We start from the raw sequence: 20,315 nt of genomic DNA, 5'->3' as shown, positions 1-20,315 counted from the left end.
TTGTTAGGATTAATGAAAGTCCCAAAGATACAGAGAGGGGGGCGGGGGTGAATCAGTATCTAACCGGTTAGGAGATTATTTAAACTTATTAAGAACTTTGCATTTCAAAATAGTGTACCGGTAAATAAGAATTAATGCAGTAAATAAGAATAACAAAGACAACATAGAGAACACACCATAACACAAGATATTTAACGAGGAAACCCGGTGTGGGAAAAACCTCGGTGGGATTTGTGACCCACCATATTCACTCACTGGCCAATGAATAAATATTATTTACAATTAGGGGCCTGCACATGCAGGAAGGCCAACTGCCTAGAGCTCATTGCTCAAAAAGAGTCACACTGACTACAAAAGTGGATTATGAAATCCAATACAATGTACTACTTCAAATCAGCATCAACTATGCTAGGTTCAGTACCGGTTTAAGCTCAGTCTATAAAAAAAACCTCCGTTGTCACTTATATCACCTTATACAAAAATATTATGCATATATTCTCTCCCTGCTCTACTTCCCCAAATGACCTATAAGATCTCATACATATATATGAGTCTTTTACAATATGTTGTGTCATCTTTACAAAAGATAATTATATTTAAATACAATATACAAAAGTTTATTCCCTGTCGGTTGGGGTGCCGGTATGCATTGTTGCCGCTGTCGATGTATGTAGATGCCTATTATTGGTGTTGGTAACTACCGGAGGATTACCAGATGAATATTAGTTGGTTGCCAATTAGTTTCTAGTTGGTTGCCATCAATGAAAAAATCAACTATTCTCAGAAGAGTGTAGAATGCCAACACTACAGGGAGAGTATGGATCAGAACTTCATTGCTATATTCTTGTGTGGGAGATTTGTTTGGCCTTTCTTGGCACTTGGTTGTTTTTCATATCTAGTATTGTCATTAATTCCAAAGGGGGAGATTTTTGGCAATTTGGAGGAATTGATTATGTGTTGCATTGATGTTTTGTCATTGATATCAACACTAGCTGCTTTGGTTGTTTACCGGTATTCGGTTGGTTCCGGTAGGATGACTGGTTTCTAGTTGGTTAGATCATGTTGATCTAGTATACTCTGGCATGCTTTGGCTTATAGAATTGGTTTAGATATTCTATTCATGCTACTCAAATATATGTTTAGTTAGTTGGTATTGATTTGGTGATCAGATGCTATCTTATATGCTGGCAAGCCTGGTTTACTGATCCGGTGAGGGTTTCACCAATAGAGTTTTGTTGAAGATCTTTTGATATTATACATAAGTGGTGTTGGTGTGACTTCTAGTAAGGATTCAGGATGTTGATGGTGATCATGTTGGAGCCTTGACTAATTGGGGTAATTGCTTTAATGATTGTGGACCTAAATTGGGTTTGATGCTATCTAGGTTATGGACCGACTTAATGTGATGTGTTGTTGGGACTTCTCGATGTGTTTCTAGGATGAATTATGGATTGGATGACATTTGTTTGGACTTAGGCCAACATGTTTTACAATTTTGTAATAGGTTTTATTGTTTGGGTGGCTGACCTAATTGTTTAAGGTCTAGGGTTTGTATATTTATGTGTATGATCTCATTGCATAATGGTATGCAAGGAAATAATGTAATAATCATTCATGTATAGGATTTGGTCGATCATAGGTGATAGAGTTGGGTTTATGAAAGAGGTTTAAGACCTCTTGTATTGAGCTTAAACGAAACTATATTTAGGCATAGGAGATGCTATTATTGCAGTTCATTCTACCTTCCAAATTCTAGTATGGATTTCTTATGTAGTCAGTGAGACTCCTTTTGTAATGAGTAGTGTGCTCTAGGCTATTGGCCTTCCTGCAAGTGTAGGCCCCTCAATTTGTAATCATATACTTACTGCAAAAGTATTATCTGACTGTGAGTAGGCTTTCCACCATGGTTTTTCTCTTTACTAGGTTTTCCATGTACAAATCTTGGTGTCATGTGGATGGCAACTATTCTCTGATTGTTGGTTGTGCTTAATTAGTATATATGCTATTTCGGTAATTGGTTTATGTATTCTGGTATTGATCTTATGTGTTCTGGTAATAAAGTTTTAATTTCTTAAGGTTTTGATAATTTGGTGACAACTAATTCACCCCCCTCTTAGTTGTCCTTTGGTTATTTGAACTATCTAACACACACCTTTTCAAAATCATCATTCAAGTCGATCTTGTAATGGAGGGAATTTGTCACCTCAAGGATGATGAATCCTCAGGGACAAATTGTCCTTCTGATTACCTCTGCCAACTAGCTAAGATGAGCTAGGAGATAACAAAATCATGCAAGGAGCATCAGACACCCAAGAGGTGTCTCTGAGTGCCTCTATGGAGCCTTGGTCCTTGGGATGAGCGCATAGAGATGGGACACCAACACGGTGCATTGTCATCCTGTATGGATGATACACAGAGTCTGAGCAAAAAGCTCAGGATGCATTGACCAAACTTATAAAATAACTAAATAATATTGAAACTTATGGAAAACATGGATTACAAAACAAAATAAGGAAAATACCAAAGAGTAAGAAAATCTCACAACCAGTCCATGCTATGAAGCCTCACACAAGATAATTTCCTCTTCACAAAGTTGTGCCTACACACATGCAAGAGAGAAAACATTAGGGGTTATATTTTGGAGCCTGCCTAAGTTAGACCCATGTTTTGGTGTTTCCACCTCCACAGACAACCCCAAAAATCCATGAGAAAGATAAATGATAAAGAGAATAATAATGTAACATAAAATTGGAAATGAAATTGATAAATATTCAAGAGAGAGGATTAAGATAACTCCCTTATCATGAACGAAGATTGGAATGCTCAGAAGTGATTGGAATGGTGTGCTTGGAATGCTTGGTAATGCTGCAACAATGATGGGATGGTCTCTAGTTTTCTCCAAGAGATTAACTTGCAAAAAGTAGTTACTAAATTTCCAAAAGATCCTTCCAAATGATTCCCAAGTGAGAGATATAGACCTAGGAAGGAATTCAGACATTGGTGGGTGCGTACAGAGGTGTTATGATTCCTTCTGAGAATAGGCGTAACACTCAAATGACCACCTACAGACTGTTAGATTTGTGGGATGCTAGAATGCTATGTGGACATCTCCGCGCCATCCCTTCATCCCCGAAGGTGACAAATTGGTAGAGTTGGTAACACTTCGGCAACGGTTGACAAGTGGCCTAAGTGGAAAAAAGGACAAGATGGCACATCTTGACCTCTGATGAAATGGAGGAAAAGCACCATTTGTCACATTAACTAAGAAGGATAATATTTTTGATATTAAGTTTTTCCCCCACTTTAGCGAGCATACCTTTGCTGAGGTATGCAAAGCTAAAGTAGAGGAAGATACAAAGAAATAATAGTCATGATAGGGAGGTAGATTTTTGTTGATCAAATGAGGTTGCCCTCGGTGAGATGACGCTAAGATTTGGAATACATATTGATACTCAGTACATCATAGACATGCTAGTTGTAGACTAGTGTGATGGATGATAAGATAAAGGATAAGATATTGTAACAGAAAAAAACCTCACTTTGGAGGAAAGCCCCTAGCTATAGAAAGATATGATATAAGAGGCCTTCATTGGTATTAGATACGTCATTATGGGTAGCAAGATGTGTTATTCTAGTTGGCCATACAATAGGGCACCAAATTTTGTCATGGATAACCATACAATAGGGCAATGTGATAGATAGATTCAACCAACATGGGTAGCGACATGATAGATAGCCATGCGATTGGGCAGATAAAGATAAATTTGCTAGCATGGGTAGCGACATGCTAGATTGCCATGCGATAGGGCAAATAAATTTGGTAAGTAGTAGATTGGCCCCTACCAAGGAAAATAAGAGAGATATGAGTTGAGAATGGTTTGGCCCCCATGTAGGCAATCTTTGGAAAATATCAAGTGGTTTTGCCCCCACCTAGGTGATTTGGGAAAAGAAAAAGATCAAGTGGTTTGGCCACCATCTGGGTGATCTTGGAAAAGAAAAAGATCAAGTGGTTTGGCCCTCACCTAGGAAAGAATGAAAAAGCAACTTGGGAAGGAAACTGATAAAAGAGCTAAAAGATAAAATGTAGATATGATGTCCCCCACTTAGAATGATATGTGTGCAAGACATGTCATTCTAAGGAGAAGAGGAGTTGTGGCATGTCAACATAACAATATGTTTCCATGGAATGCCACCAATGGATAGTGACACATAAATTCCCACAACATCAAAAGATGCAATGCAAGAGGATAGGGGGATTTGATAGTTTGGCATCAAAACCCATAACAATGTCAAAAAGATATATAGTATCATAGTGAGATGGGTGTATCGTCATAGTGCCAAGTTTATTGGATCAGAAGAAGAGCACATGAAGACAAAGAGAAAAATAAATTTTTAGGTCAACATGGAAGAAGGCAAAGAATTCCCCCAATTCTTTGCATCATCCCTGAATGTCAAAAAGCAAGATACGACAAATATATGAAAGAGGTAAAAAAATAGAGGAATGTGTACGATAGAAAATCCCCTATATCTGAGCACCTATGGAGTAACTCGGGTCCTTTAGGAGAGAACAATGGATTAAAAAACCATCAACCTCCTGCATTCAAGTACCTATAGAGTGACCTGGGTCCTTCGAGAGGGAACAATCAGATAAAGAAAGCATGAGGGAACACAAGCACAGACACATGTAAGTAGATGTAGATGAAAAAGAAAGGTCTTAATGATCAGCCTTGAGGAGGAGATTGTATTGCAAGAGATCATCATCCTCAAGAAGAGCCTCATCCTCCCAATCTAGGTCATAGGAAGAAGGGCGCGAGATCAGAGAGGGACTATTGCAAGGGTCGCACCAGGTGTGTCACTAGCAACGAGAGCAAGAGATGAAGTGGAAATGATGCCATCATCTACAGGCTTGAAGGAGGTGAGGGTCAATGATCATGTGAAGATCATGAAAAAGGTTGGGATGCCATCCAAGGAGTCAAACATGTAGGCCTCCGTGGAGGAAGCAGGTGACTCACTTGGAGAAGATGAAACAAGAACAAGACTGCCGACCTCTAGAAGAGGGGCAGTGACAAACTCAGGAGAAGGTGGGGCCTTCTCAATCACACAAATAGAAATAGGAAAACCAACAAGAACTGAGGTAGGAAGAGGAAGGGTTGAGGAATATACCTATGAAGACTTGCATCATCAGAACTCCAGCACAGGGCCCTGCTCAAACTTATGTTTACATGGGATAGGAGTGTCAAGCCTCCTATCAACCATAGCAGGCTAAAGGAACCCAAGAAAACTTAGATGCTGGAGTAGTGGTGAAGTGGGTGAGGTAGACAAAGCGGCACTAGGTACCACCTGCATATGTGCCATGTTAAGGGGCTAGGACAAGGGAGGTATGTCCGATAGTGAAGTGATAAGAGGTAGCTCCAAAGAAGGAGCAATGAAAACCTACACCCATTTAGAGGGAGGTTGATTGAAAGCCCCAAAAGTAGCAAGGAGAGAGACCAAAATAGGTGTAGAGATGAGAATAGGCTCCTTAAAAATAGCACTATGTGTCAAATCGACACTAGAAGATTGTAAGGTAGCATCATGCTCTCAAGCTTGGGCTCGCTAAAATATTTTATGCTCATGCACACATTGATTCCAAAGAAGATGAGAACCACCAATCGGAGTTGGAGAGGATTCAGGAGCATTGTATTCCATAGGAGAGGCCTCTAGAATTGTTTTAAGGATGAGAGAAGGCCTAACTGAGGAGACAGGAGGTGCAACCTAGAGAGGCACAACATCCACAACAATGGGTGCCTAACATTGTTTCACTCGAGGAGCAACCAAAGGAATAGAGGGAGCCAACACATGGTATGATGAAGGGACATGAGAAGAGTGCTTCCCTTTTTCATAAAGAGAGGGCCAAGAAATATCAACCATGACCGGGAGCTCGAAGGGAGGGCGGGCCATGAACTTCAACAACATGGGTGTCTTTCCCTTGGTTGCGCTGGGCAGAGTCACGAGAACAACGAACACCATTGGAGGCTGTGTGGTCCTAGATAGATGCAGAGGTCTATTTGAGGGAGAAGGATTATCCTCGAACCCTAATGATGATGAAACATGAGGCACTACCCACTCTAAGATCAAAATTAATGGAGGAGAGGTCGATGCAGGATGTGGCAATGAAATACTAGGTTGCATAGATGTAGGGGTTGACTCCCCCATTTTATACTGATAATAAGTATGGTACATTAAATCACCATAGGGAAGCATGGGTCACACCAGAGCATGCCAAAAGTGGTCCAATGAAAAATCCCCAGGGGCAATTAGGGGTCGGTATCCAGTGTCCTGAATGACATGCTTTGTGTCTTCATGGGGAAACTTGAGACATTTGTGAACAACTGAGGGGACTGTATCCATAAAAATCAGCCAAGGAATGTCGAGCTTAACACAGAGGAGATCTAATTTAGGAATGATGATGAACATTGATGACACTACCTTAGGTCCTACGAGGACCATCAAGGTTATATTGCCTAAGGGGTCAAGATAAAATATGTCATGTGTCCTAAAAGTTGTGTGACATTCATCTTACACCAATCTATGCCAGCTGTTCATGAAGATATTCTCCTCTATGATAACATCGAATCTACTAGATGGGTCAACCATCACACTTGTGATAGTTTGACCATTCAGCTTGGAAGGGATGTAAAGAGGAGCAGGCTCTCTGCAATATGGGGCATCTAGAGGGGTAAATGACAAGGACAAGTTAGATACCTTCCCCTTCTGGGCCATAGGTGAGATAATGGGGGTGATGGTGATCATGTTCACATATGGACCATCATCCGAAGAAGGATCTGATGCAAAAATAAAGTTTTCCAAATGCGAAGGGAAAGGATCAGTTTAAATCTACAAGTCAATGTTGGTTTTATCAATAGACTTGTTTGATTTGTGTTTCTGAACATCTAGCTTGATTGTGCCACTATCGATGTGGTCTTGGATAACATTTAGAAGATGATAACATCGCTCAATGTCATGAATAGACACATGATGATAATGACAAAACTTTGAGTCATCATACCAACACAGATAAGGTTGACTATCAGACAACAGTTTGATTTTCGGAAGGGTAATAAAGTTGTCTTTCAACAATTGCTCAAGTAAGAGTCATTTAGATTAGTGAAGACTATATTTTGTTGTGGGGCTTGCGCAACAACCATCAGAGGAATAGCCACAACATTACCAATGACCTTATTCTTCTGGGACCCATCCGTGGTGATGCCTGTAAAGGACCCACCACGAGGGTTCGAAGAAGTATCTCTGAACTGCGACATAGTGTGTTGGTGATTGGTGATAGAAGTAGCGAAATTATAATATTAGTTAAGAGATAGTTTCTCCCTTGATGTTGGCTGTAGATTGCTGATAAAAATCCTCTGCAGATCACTATCTGGCAGGACAAAGGGGATCTTGGTTGAGATAGTTTGAAATCTTGAAATAAAATCAGTAATCTTTTCATTGGGCTTCTATTTACAATGAACAAGGTCAACGATAGTGGCCTTGCTACCAATGTTTGCTTGAAAACCATTTAAGGAAAAGATCCATAAGATGATCAAAGGTATGAATAGAATGGTCAGGTAAGGAGTTATACCATTCTAAAACTATCCCCTTGAGAGAACGCGAGAACAGTTTCAGCAACATGAAATCTAGATTATGGTAGTTGTTAGAATCAATGATAGTCCCAAAGACACTGAGAGGGGGGGGGGGTGAATCAGTGTCTAACTAGTTAGTAGAATATTTAAACTTATTAAGAACTTTGTATCCAAAAACAGTGTACCGGTAAATAAGAATTAATGGAGAAAATAAGAATAACAAAGACAACATAGAGAACACACTATAACACAAGATATTTAATGAGGAAACCTGGTGTGGGAAAAACCTCAGTGGGATTTGTGACCCACAATATTCACTCATTGGCCAATGAATAAATATTACTTACAATGAGGGGCGTGCACATGCAGGAAGGCAAGCAGCCTAGAGCTCACTGCTCAACTACAAAATAGAAGTCTCACTAACTTACAAAATGGATTATCAAAATCCAATGCAATGTATTGCTTCAGATCAACATCAACTATGCCAGGTTTAGTACTAGTTTAAGCTCAGTCTATAACCAAAACCTTCACTATCAATTATATCACCTTATAAAAAAATATCATCTATATTCTCTCTCTCATACATTATATCAAAATGGCCTATAAGATCTCATACATATATGAGTCTTTTACAATATGCCATGTTGACTTATACAAGAGATAATTACATTATAAAACAATAAACAAAAGTTGATTCCATGTCGGCTTGAGTGTCGGTATGCATTGTTGTCACTGCCGGTGAAGTGCCTGTTAGTGTCTGTAGAAGTCTATTGTTGGTGCCAGTAACTGTCGGTGGGTTCCCAGGTGATTTCCAGTTGGTTTCCATTAATGACAACATCAACTATTCTCATAAGAGTGTAGAATTCCAACAATATCCCCCTTTGGCATTGATAGCAACACTCATTAGAAAAATCCAAAAACTTTTCCAAAAAATGAAGTCCAAAAAGTTTCCAAAAAGATGTGCTCCCCCTGAGAAAATGATCTCTTTTGAATAAGAATTTTTCTCTCCACTACTCCCCCTTTGACATCAATGACAAAGGTTGTCAAAAATAGTCAAACGAGTGCAAAAATTTCACCTCAAAGTTTGTAACCAGTTGGTTACAATCTGAAAGATATCTGCCAAAACTAGATTTAGACTCTACATAAACCTTTTGCTGTCATTCAAGGTTGCCTCAGTCTGTTGGATTGTGTCGTTGAGATAATGCATGTGATCTTCTGGTGATAGTTCTCCTTGAAGTAATGCCTTAGATATTTCTATTCTCTAAGAAATAAGATTGTCCAACTTGGGACCAAGTTTATTTTTAAGCTCTCAGGCATTAGACCTTATCCTTGCCTTTTCTTTCTCAAGTTTCTCTAATTTTTCTTCAAAACCTGCAATTTCTTGCTAAAAAACTGTTATGTGTCTGGATGAGCCAATTATGTTATCAGCTATGTCATTGATTTCCTTTTGTGTTTTACTGATCTTCTTATATATGTCCACTGCCAAAAGGTGAGGTTTGCATGTTTCCTTATATATCTCTTTGTACTCCAAAATTGTAGAGTTCAGTGCCGATAATAATGTATTCAGGTGTTTTGTACACTTCTTTATGATGTCATCAAAGAATTTTTCCTTCTCTTTTTCAACTCCATCCTTTATTGTGTCCTCATTCACTTTGTCAATGGTTATTACATTGTCAGCAATAAATTTAGACAATGTGTCCAATTTACCTAAAGAATCCTTAATATGATCTATGTTACAATTTGGTACAATCAATTTAAGAATAGGTACAGTGTCATCAATTGCCTTGTAGGCCAATGCATTGCAATCCGTTATCTTTTTGATCGAATCCAAAAGTAGCTCTGTAACATTGGTAGGTCTGAATTCACTTGCTGATGTGCCGGATGTCTAACCAATTACCTTTATTACCTCTGTGCTTCCATCAGTTGTAACCATTTTACTTGCATTTTCCTCTGGTGGATCAGTCTGAGTTTGCATCTCAGCCTACAAAGGTTTCTCAGACTGTTTTGATGTCCTAGTGATAGCCGGTTTCTCTGTTTCAGTTTGTACCTCTGCCTCATATTGTTTTCCTGAAAGTTCAACTGTCGGTATCTTTGTCTCCGGTGGCCCTGTGCTAGCATCTATACCTTCATTAGGTTTTTCATTTTCTAATGGTTTCTCTGTTTGGGTTGGGATCTCAACCTTAACAGTTTCTACCAGATTCTCTGCCATGTTGCCACTGTCAACATTATCTTCGTTAGCCTCTGAATTATCCTTTTCCACAATAATATTCACTTCCTGAGTATCCAGATTCATGGTAAAGAGTATCTCAGATTCAAGATTTGTATCATCATGTGTAACACTTTCAGTGTCAATAACTGGTGTATCATCTGTGTGTACTAGTGCATTATCCAAAGGTGGTGGCAGTATATTGTCAGTAATCTTGATGTTTGGAATTCCACCAGTCTTTCCTTTGCCCTTGTCCTTGTCCTTCTGATACACTTTAAATGTCTTTTTCGGTCGGTTCATTTCCTCTTGTTTTTCCTTCTCCACAAAAAATATATCCCAATTATCTGCAGTTTCATCTACAATCTCTTTTACTCTTCCTGCCATTAAACTTACTTGTCGGTGTCCACTGGCAAAAACGGATTAGTTAGCCTCATAGGTTAATTCATCAATTTCCTCTTTTGAATTTATAGGATGTACAACTAGAATTTTTTAACTTTCGGTTTCTTATCTAATTCCATAACTACAATTAAAACCTTTTTATATATGTCCAAGTGTAAAATTATACTATTCTCAATGCTTTCCCTATTAGAATCATTAAATGTGTTATACAGTTTGTGTACATTAGCCAAATTTCCATCATCAGTTATCTCATTCAATAAATCATTCAAAGAAGGGGTAATAGGTTGTTGTTTCTTCTTTGGTGTGAGTTTCTTGGGCGGTCCCCTTACTACCTGTTGTTTCTTTCTCGGAGTCCTTGCTCTCATAGGCGAAGGAGAGGGTATCGGTGAAGGTTTTCTCTTTCTCCTTTCAACTCTTTTAAACTCTGCTAGTTTTTCACTGTCAGTTCCAGAAGATGTGTCAACCAGTGAAATATGTGCCTCTAGTTGAAGTCCTTCAAGCTCACAAGCCGATATGCCACTAATGTTCATTACATTTTCCTTGATTTCCTTAATTTTCTTAGAAGCATCTCTAATGAATTTTCTCTTTTCTTCCTTTTCTTTAACAAATTTACATCTCCTTCAATAGTCTCAACACTACCAAAGACCTTTTCTGATGGTTCTCTTGGTGCTTCCAGTAAAGATTTAGAATATGTCTCCAAAATGGTAAGATCTACTTCATATCCCATTTTAGTCACCCAAATAGTCCTAGGGAGTACTACCTCCATCCATGTCTCATCTCTTTTGATAACAAAACAAATTTATTTGTTATATTTATCTACTACACTCTGTGGTAGCCTTTCTCTAGTTCTCATTTTAGCTTGGAAGGTTTTGAAGTAGTTTGTTATGTTTTTGTCTCTAGTAGTTCCCATGCCGGCAAAAGCTTCTTGTAATTGTTTTCCTACTGGAATATCATATCCAAAGTCTTTGGGTCCTGTACCGAGGATCTCTTTAGTGAAATACAACATTAAACATACCAAAAGATTTCCAAAGCAGAATGTCCCTTTCTTATCTCCTTTAATATTTTTCAAATTGTCAATGAGTTCATCTTTTAGCCATTCACACACATCTATCACTGCATTGTTCTTTATCATCTCATAAGCACTATGTATACAAAGACTAGAAACGGAGTTGAGTCTGTTGGTATGTGTGGCCTTGTAACCTAGCACCATACTTACAAATCTCACATTGATGTCCTTAATATCATTCACTCTCAGTGATCTATTGTTAGATGTTTCTCTAGTTAGGCTTATCACTTTGTTGTTAGGAATCTTCTTAGTCTTATCAGGTCTATTGCTGGTTGAGGGTAAACCAATTACTGCCCTAACTACTTGCTGGGTTACTTTGTAGACATAATCAAACTATAATAATTCTCCATGTGCTCTACTCAGTACAATTCTTACTACTTCCTCTGGAAATTGAGGGATGTTTAGTATCTCCACAAAACCTAGAGTTTCTACAATTTTATGTTCGGGTTTAACAACACCATGTTCATAAAAAATTACCTTAGTAAACATTTTCATCAATTCTTCAAAACCTAGTTCTTCTATATTGTAATGTATATAAATCCTAGGGTCTTCTGCAAATGCTACAGCTTTAGGAATTTTTGAAAATGCCCCTACAGAGTCATCTTTCTTAGCAATTTCGGGAATTATCTTAAACACGAGCCTAGGGTTTTTCACATTTTCCACAATGGTAGGGTTCAGAATAAACTCGGGAGTAGAAGAAGAGGCCATTGAAAAATACCTTTTACTTGCTTGAAAATATTCTGAATGCCTGAAGAAATCACTTTGCACCTTCTCCTTGAATGCCTTTGCCCATTTTTCACACTCTCTACTAATTTGAATGCTCGATGAGTCAAAAATGAGGTAAATTAGCTAATTTATAATGACATTTCTTCCACCAACCGCATTAAATGCTCGTCGGTTAAGTGAAAACTTAACACATCTGTTGATAAAGAAGAAATCTATATTCTCACCATCAACTGAGGGTAACCTGCATGATTTTCAACTTGCTGCAATACCCCCAAAGGGTTACTTCTTAGTTGGATGAAGAATCTCCTCCTAGTGGAGGATTACTTTGTTCTACCAGTATAGAGATAGTTTCATCAACTATCTGATCTCTCTTCCTAATCCATTGTTTTGAAAATTCTTTCTTTACCTCATCTACCTTTCTTTTCCTTTCAAACAAGATCCTTTATTGTTTGCTGGTGAAGTCTCGCTTCTACAAAATTTAGCAATATGTCCAATTTTTTTACAAGTATAACAAGTCACATTATTCCTCTGAATAGCCTTTCCATATCCTACATTGGTTTGTGTTCTGTATTGATTAGATAAATGTCCATATCATCCACAAACATACAATTTCACATTCATTCTGCAATTTTCTAAATTATGACCAACTCTGTTGCATTTAGAACATTGACCGGTGGGTGCATTAATATTCTGATTATTTCTAAATCTACACTGATTTTCTCTATGACCATATTTGTTGCAATTGAAACATTTTCCATTAAACTTATACGCATTAGGTTGTCTTACCAGTTTGTTCTGATCTAGATTGTTTTTAGTACCAGAACTTTCTCCAACTTCAAATCCAAGTCCATTAGTATCTCCATTAGGCTTTTGACTTTTTAGCATATCCTCAAGCTCCTATGAAATTTTCTTGAATTTGTCTTTGTGTTTATTTGCAGTAGCCAACTCATTATCCAGAATTCTCTTTTGTCTCATAAGCTTGGTTTTATCATGTTGCATATGAATCAGATTTGTCTTCAGCATATCATTTTCATGACTAAGTCTTAGATTTTCATTTCCAACATCATTGAGTTGCCTAGTCAAGTCTTCTTCATTATTATTCATGTCTTCAATATCCTTACATAACCTCATAGTCATATCTTGCATTTCATTCTTCATATTATTGTTTTCCTATCTCAACTTGTTTGCAAGTTCTCTAAGATTTTCCTTTTCATCATCATCTTTCTGCATCTTCTCATGAAGTTCTTTCCTTTTATTTTATGCTATAGAAAATTTCTCCTAAAGTCCTTTAATGAATTCATGTGTAGTCCTTAGATCATCTTCAAGTTTGATATTATTCAATTTCTCTGCATCATAATCTACAAGAGCTCCTTCCAATTGTTTTCTTAAGTTCCTCATCTATACTAGTGTCATAATATTCCTCAAGTTGTTAGGCTTTTGAAAATAGAGGACCAGGTTCTGATACCAATTGTTAGAATTAATGACAGTCCCAAAGACATTGAGAGGGGAGGGGGGGGGGGGGTGAATCAATGTCTAACTGGTTAGCAGAATATTTAAACTTATTAAGAACTTTCTATCCAAAAACAATGTATCGGTAAATAAGAATTAATGCAGCAAATAAGAATAACATAGACAACATAGAGAACACACCATAACACAATATATTTAATGAGGAAACCCAGTGTGGGAAAAACCTCAGTGGGATTTGTGACCCACAATATCTAGTCACTTGCCAATGAATAAATATTACTTACAATCAGGGCCCTGTACATGCAGGAAGGCTAATAGCCTAGAGCTCACTGCTCAATTACAAAATGGAAGCCTCACTAACTTACAAAATGGATTATCAAAATCCAATACAATGTACTGCTTCAGATCAACATCAACTATTTCAGGTTTAGTACCCATTTAAGCTCAGTCTATAACCAAAACCTTCATTGTCAATTATATCACCTTATACAAAAATATCATCCATATTCTCTCTCTCATACATCATATCAAAATGACCTATAAGATCTCATACATATATGAGTCTTTTACAATATGCCATGTTGGCTTATACAAGAGATAATTACATTATAAAACAATTACTAAAATTTTATTCAATGTCGTCTTAAGTGTCGGTATGCATTGTTGCCGATGTCGGTGAAGTCCCTATCAGTGTATGTAGAAGTCTATTGCTGGTGCCAGTAACTGCCGATGGGTTGCCAGGTGATTGCCAGTTGGTTGCCATCAATGACAACATCAACTATTCTCATAAGAGTGTAGAATGCCAATAGTAGTCACTACACTTAGTCATGAAGGAGTCTATATGCACATTTGGGTCCCCATCACCATTGAACCTATCAAAATTCAATGACTCAACAGTAGTTGGAAGGATAGTATTCAGGATGGTAATGCCAAGGGAACTCTTCCTATAATATGGAGGCACAAATGATTGACCAGAGCCAGAGGCTAAGTTCATCAGCTGCAATTGCAACTCCCCCATGTTCTATAAGATTGTATTCAAGACAGGATTAGAAGGCCAAGGAGCTGGAGGTGGGCTAGATCCACTGCCACCTCCACCAAAACCTCCAGAAGGACCAGTGCTATCGACAAATGTAGTGCTAGCCCTGATTATTGAAACTCGAGCATCGATAGAGATCAAACTACTAGTCATGCATGTATAGCCCAAAGGAGTGAGTGAAACACTAACACTAGGTTTGGTAGATTCCACCATGTGCGTACCCAGGCTCAGAATGCTAACACTAACCTGGGAGATAAAAGGATAATACTGATTATCCATAGGAGGTGCATCTACTAGAGGCACATTGCTTTTAACAATCATGGACAAAGCCCTCAACATCTCCAGGCCTCTCTTGTTGAAGATTAACATGTCTCTCAGGGTACCTATGACCACAAAATCATGATCGATCACAGGAGGGGAAGATAGAGTAGAACTCGTAGGAGAATTAGGTTGTGAATTAGATGGAGAAGGCCCCCTAGTCTGTATAGACTTCAGATTATGAGATGTCAAGAACTCATTAGGATCAGATGATTGTCTACCCTGCATGGTGTTGGGTAGAGGAGGACTATAACGTTCAGGGGGAAAACTGATATGGAACAAGCAAAGAAAGAGCAATAAATAAAGATTGAATTCCACAAATGAGATAACAATCTCTGCAGTCAGAGAAAAAATTCAAACAAGATAATTTCTCTGCAAACAAGGATGCAAAATTTCATTATTCCAACATGTCTCCATGAGGAGAAAGTTACAAATATATAGGCATTAATATGCCTAAAATAAAGGATTTGGAAATATTTTCCAAATCTCCATGTGAGATGGAAAAGAAAAGAAATATAATATACTCTTCCAAATCTCAATGTGAGATGGAGAAGAATAACAAATACACTAATAAAACCATGATATACTAATTTATGCTAACCTCCTAACAGCTAGGAAACTAACATTTTACTTTTCACATTTCACTTTTATTTTATTTTTGACACTTACACAAGATAAGAAACAAATAAAATTAATACCAATCTAATAAATTATATATATCCTATGCATACCCTATGAACCCTCATCATTCCTCCCAACAATATTGAATGCTCAGAAAAGAGAAGGAAACTCCTGAGAGAGTTGATGATGAGAGATCCAACGAGCCTGATGTGGAAGCTTAGCAACAAGGTAGGAAGTTGTGGAACAATGTCGTGTCTGACAAACCTTTGTATCAAAAACTCTATGAGAGTCAAGAGGAAGCTGAAAATCAGGAACAACATCATGGATTCCCAACTGAGTTGGAAGATCAAGTCGGAAATAATTCTCAAACACTTTCTAAAGAATAGTGGAAGCCCCATAATGGAGTGACTTGACCTTGCTATGTGCTTTCTCCTGGAAATGATGTTTATCTAAGTATAGCCAAACTTTATCCCCAACTTGAAAAGTATGAGGAACATGATGATGATCCATAAGTTGTTTTTACTTTGCTCAAGTCTTTTGAAGAATTTGAACTACTTTGGACTGAAGATTCTGCAAATGTTGAATGAAGGATTTGGCCTTATCTTTCTCTTTCTGAATATGCATAGTGGCTGGAGATGGCAAGGATAAGGGCAACTCCTATGGAGCCAAAGGCTGAAAACCAAGACATACCTCAAAAGGTGAGTGATATGTAGATGAGTGAACCATCTGGTTATATGAATGCTCTATGTGGGTTAGGCTCAAATCCCACTTGGCAGGAGAGCTATGATGATAAATCCTTAAACTCTGTATAAGAGTTTGGTTCACAACTTCAGTTTGACCATTTGACTAAGGATGAAAAGAAGTGGAGAAGTTAAGGGAAACTCCCAATATCTTCAACCAAGATCGCCAAAAATGGCCCACAAAATGTGAGTCATGATCATAAACAATGCTAGTGGGTAAACCAAAAGATCTCCAAACAGAGTCAAAAAAGAGTTGCGCTAAGTCATGTGCAAAACTTGTCTTGTGACATGGAATGAACTTAGCTATCTTGCTGAATTGATCAACTACCACAAAAACACAATCATGATGACAAGAAGTCAATGGAAAGCCACTAACCAAATCCATGTAAATTCTCTCCCAAGGATGAGAAGGAATAGGCAAAGGAATACTCAAGCCCATTTTTCTGTTGGTTGGTTTGGAGAGGCAACAAACTAAACATCTCTTGAGGAAATGTAGAAAATCTCGTTGCATATGAGGCCGATAGAAGAAACTCTACAAATGATGAAGTGTTTTTTGTTTGCCAAAATGACCACCATAAAGAGTAGAATGTGCCTCCTTGAGAAGTGAAGCTCGATGATCTCAAGGAACACAAAGTTTATCCAACTTGTAGAGTAACCCTTCCTTGATATAATTTTTTTGAAAAGATGTTAAATTGGAAGCTAAAGGATTCTGAAGACTAGTGTATGTCATGCCAAAATCAGGATCTAGAGCATACTGAAAAGACCATGTCTAAAATCTCAAATGAGAAGTGGTCATTATCGTTAAAGCATGTGATGTACGAGGCTGACTCAAACAATATGCATTATTGTTGGTTCTTCCCTTCTTATACTTGATGACCAAGTGAAACTATTGTAAATATGAAGCCCACTTCATATGCCTAGTTTCTTCAGTTTTATTCTGAGATTGAAGAAATTGTAGAGGCAAATGATTAGTGTGAACAACAGTTTCTTTCCCCAAAAGATAATGCCTCCAATACTTGATGGCTTGGACTAATGCATATAATTCCTTATTATATGTGGAGTAGTTCTTTTTAGTAGAAATTTTTTCTGAATGATAGGCCATAGGGTGACCATTTTGCTTCAAAACAACTCCAAGTGCATACTGTGAAGCATATGTCTCAATCTCAAAAGGTTGTGAGAGATTTGGTAGAAAAAGAATAGGTGCTAAACATAATTTTTCTTTCAATGTGTTGAAAGCTTGAGAGTGAATTTCCATCCACTTGAATGCAACACTGGTCTTTGTCAATTGGTGTAAAGGTGTGGCAATGTCTAAGTAATGTAGAATAAACTTGTGGTAGAAGTTGGCAAGACTAAGAAAACTCCTTAATTCAGTGATATTTGAAGGAGTAGACCACTTGAAAAGAACTTCCACTTTCACAGGATCCACTTGAACACCATGTGCATCAATGATATACCCAAGATAGGAGACATATGTATGACCAAAAGAACACATGGAAAAGTTGGCATATAATCTATTCTACTGAAGAGTGCAAAGAACATGTTCCAAATGTTGAAGATGCTCTTTCCAAGTCTTAGAAAATATGAGAATATCATCTAAATAGATGATAAAAAATTTGTCCAAATAATCATGAAACACCTCATGCATCAATCACATGAAAGTGGCAGGAGCATTGGTGAGACCAAATGGTATCACAAGCCACTCAAAAAGTCCCATCTTGGTTTTGAAAGTCGTCATCCATGTGTCCTCTGCCTGAACTCTAACTTGGTGATACCCACTTTTCAAATCAATCTTAGAGAAAACTTTTGCTCCTTGAAGTTGATCCAATAGGTCATCAATGCGTGGAAGTGGATATCAATTTTTGATGGTAATATTATTTAATGCCCAGAAGTCAATACAAATATGCCAAGTTCCATCTTTCTTGAGTACCAATAAAATTTTTGAAGCACAAGGGGATGTACTTGGTTTAATGAAGCCTTTAGACAATAAATCTTGAATTTGTCTTTTTATCTCATCACTTTGAACAATTTATTGTCGATGCATTGGGGCATAGGAAGAGATGTAGCGAGAACAAGATTAATAGAGTGGTTGATCTCTCATTCGGGGGGAAGTATTTTAGGCTCTTGAAATACATGTGAATATTATTGCAACAATTTTTATATTGTAAAATGTGGCTTAGACAATGATTTTTGCTTCAGAATTTTCATATTGTGGCCTTATAAAAATTAATGCAAGCTCTTGTGCCCGATTTATAGCTTTTCTTGTCTGTCTGCAACTAAGTACTAGAATTTTTGTGCTCTTAGTACATTTTATTAGGTATGTTTGATTATATTTTTACAGTGTATAGGTGTTATTAAAGGCATCATGGTTAACTTTCCTATCATACTGGTAGAGTTTACCAAACAACAAACCACAACAATCCATGGTGGTCACATCACAAGTGACCTTATCAATAAATTTGGGGCCAAATGCAAAAAAGACGGTGCAAGTGTGTGTGATATGTGAGGATGAATCATTATCCTTCCATCCAAGTGAATATGGATGAGGATGTGGATCCATCGACAAACGAAGTTTGTCAACAATGGACTTCGCAATTAAATTTGTCTATGAGCCATTGTCGATGATAAAATCCATAGAAAAATTATGTGTTAAATGTGCACGAGTGACAAACAAATTGTCACGTCCCCCTGAAGTAGAATTATGGTTCATTAAGGCGACCTTGTTGAGTCTACCTTTGAACTCATCATAATTCTTATCATCACCAAAAGTCTCAGTGGGAATATTTTTTTTACAATAAGTACAAAACTTAGATTTCTTAGTATCAGAGAGAGGAGATTGAAAAGAAGAGGAAGGAGAAGAAATTTTATCTTTGGAATTTTTTTGTTGTGGCTAAGAACTCAAGGCCTTTGGAGGACCTGTAGAAAATTAAGGCCGAGATGCATGAAACTGGGCAGCTAGCTTTTCCTCCGCCAATTATGCTTGGTTGAATGCAACATCAAGAGATTCCAAGCTAGTATATTTCAACTCCCTAAACAAATGTTCCCGTAAGCCGCTTTTGAACTTTAAGATTAGAGAAACAGTTGGTTTTTGCACCCAAAGTAGTATTCTTAGTCAATTGAACTGGTAGATATAATCTTGCACTGACATCTGTCGTCCTTGTTGTAGGCGAAGCCATTTGATGTGCAATTCCATCTCATAGTTTGAAGGATAGAATGTATCCTTTAAGGCTATGACAAGTTGATTCCATGTGGTGATAGGGTCGTGAGCATATTGCCGCTCAGTGACCAAAACCTCAGCAACACCAGAGAGTTTCAATTTGGCAAAAGGAACCTTATCAACATGGACATACTCATTATAGGCAAACCATGTTTCCATGTCAAGGATCCAAGTTTGGATCACTTCATGATCTCGAGAACCATCATAGATTTTGAATTCACATTTGGCTGAACGTTGGTGGCTTTCTGGCCCAGGAAGTTGTTGAATTGCAATATCATTGACTTTATCAGTCAATGTGGTTATCACATTGGCAAGTTCAACAAATCGCTCGACTAAATTAGCAGCCATATTATTGCGAGTGAAAGCTAGTGAAATGCTTTACACCTCCCAACAATAAAAATAAACAACCACTCTGGATCAAAACTCTACCAAAATTGGGAAAAAATAATTGAATTGAGTGATCAATGAGTGCTAGAATAAAACCAATTTTCAAGAGGTTTTGAATGCCACTAGACACAATTTTTTATTTTATTTTTAAGATTAAGGATCACTATAGCAAACTCATATAAAGCATATAATTTTTTTTTATTTTATGAAGGAGAAAAACCACGTTTTTAACCCAAATACCACATTTTTGGGTCCAAAACCACTAACAAAACCACTTTTTTTTTTTTTCTATATTCAACAGTTGAGGCTGCCAGATTGAAACTATCATAACTTTCTCAATACTAAACGAAATTCAAAACTGTAAAACATTCTAGAAATATCTCAGAAAGATGCTTCTTGGCACACAAACTATTTAATATAATATTTTGTATATAACAATCTGTTAATGAAAAAATAGCACGGGTTTCCAAAGAAAATGCACAAAAAATTGAAGAAAATGGTGCTTACTTTTGCAAG

This window comes from Cryptomeria japonica, chromosome 5, assembly GCF_030272615.1.
Source record: "Cryptomeria japonica chromosome 5, Sugi_1.0, whole genome shotgun sequence".
In the NCBI taxonomy this organism is placed as follows: domain Eukaryota; kingdom Viridiplantae; phylum Streptophyta; class Pinopsida; order Cupressales; family Cupressaceae; genus Cryptomeria; species Cryptomeria japonica.
Note: the sequence above shows the minus strand (reverse complement) of the source record.